At 47.8% G+C, this 1,070-nt stretch overlaps 1 non-coding gene across 1 annotated transcript; it reads left to right on the plus strand.

Moving 5' to 3' along the window:
- Positions 1-605: 605 nt before the first annotated feature.
- On the plus strand, positions 606-677 carry TRNAS-GGA (transfer RNA serine (anticodon GGA)). The gene has a single exon. It is a non-coding gene; the product is annotated as a tRNA-Ser (tRNA).
- The last annotated feature ends 393 nt before the right edge of the window (positions 678-1,070 follow it).

The raw sequence follows: 1,070 nt of genomic DNA on the forward strand, positions 1-1,070 counted from the left end.
TTTTCCACCCCAAAGACATAAACCGAGGGCTTTATTCCCCTTTTGCTTCTGAGCCGCTCAAAATGTAATAGTTCAGCAGTAGTCTGGAATTTCCAGAGCCAGAGGAATCAAAGCTTCAGTCTGGACCCTCAAGAAGTTAAAAACAATGTTTTAGGAAATGAATACATGGGTTTAAACCCTTCTTTGTTTGTCTTCTGGTTTCATTCTGTGCCTTCAAGGTAGTTTTTCTTACAAAACATTTCTTGGATATACTGATGATTAAAGTAGATGTAGAAATCACTGACCTAAAAAAAACCCCACCAGCACAAGACATTTGGGCATACTCTGCATGTTTATTGAAAACTAGTGGTTGCAATTTAGGTTTTATTTTGGATCAAAACTGTATATGATGGGCAACATCTGTAGGGTTGCCAACTTCCAGATTAGGGATGCCAGCCTCTAAAGATCCCCTTGGAATTACAGCTCATCTCCAGACTACAGAGATCAGTTCCCCTGGAGAAAAATTGATTCTTTGGAGGGTGGACTCTATGGAGGGTGTACCCCGCTGAGTCTCTGTCCTCCCCAGGCTCCATCCACAAATCTCCAGGAGTTTCCCATCCTGGGGAGGGGCTGTGGCTCAGTGGTAGAGCATCTGCCTGGAATGCAGAAGGTCCCAGGTTCAATCCCCGGCATCTCCAGTTGAAGGGACTAGGCAAGGAGGTGATGCGAAAGTGCTCTGCCTGAGACTCTGGAGAGCCGCTGCCAGTCTCAGTAGACAATACTGACCTTGATGGACTGAGGGTCTGATTCAGTATAAGGCAGCTTCATGTGTTCATGTGAGTTGGCAACCCTACCCTCATCCTCTACTGCTGGCCAGAGTGGTCCTGGCTACCCTACTCCAGATGTGGCCTGGAGATCTTCCAGATTTACAGCTCGTCTCCAGACTAAGAGATCAGTTCGCCTGGAGAACGTGGCTGCTTTAGAGGGTGGACTCTATGGCATTACCCCCTGATAATGTCCCTCCCCTCCCCAAACCCTGCCTCCCCTGGCTGTACCCGCAAATCTCCAGGAATTTCCCAACCTGGAGTAGG

This window comes from Euleptes europaea, chromosome 6 (genome assembly GCF_029931775.1).
Source record: "Euleptes europaea isolate rEulEur1 chromosome 6, rEulEur1.hap1, whole genome shotgun sequence".
Lineage (NCBI taxonomy): Eukaryota > Metazoa > Chordata > Lepidosauria > Squamata > Sphaerodactylidae > Euleptes > Euleptes europaea.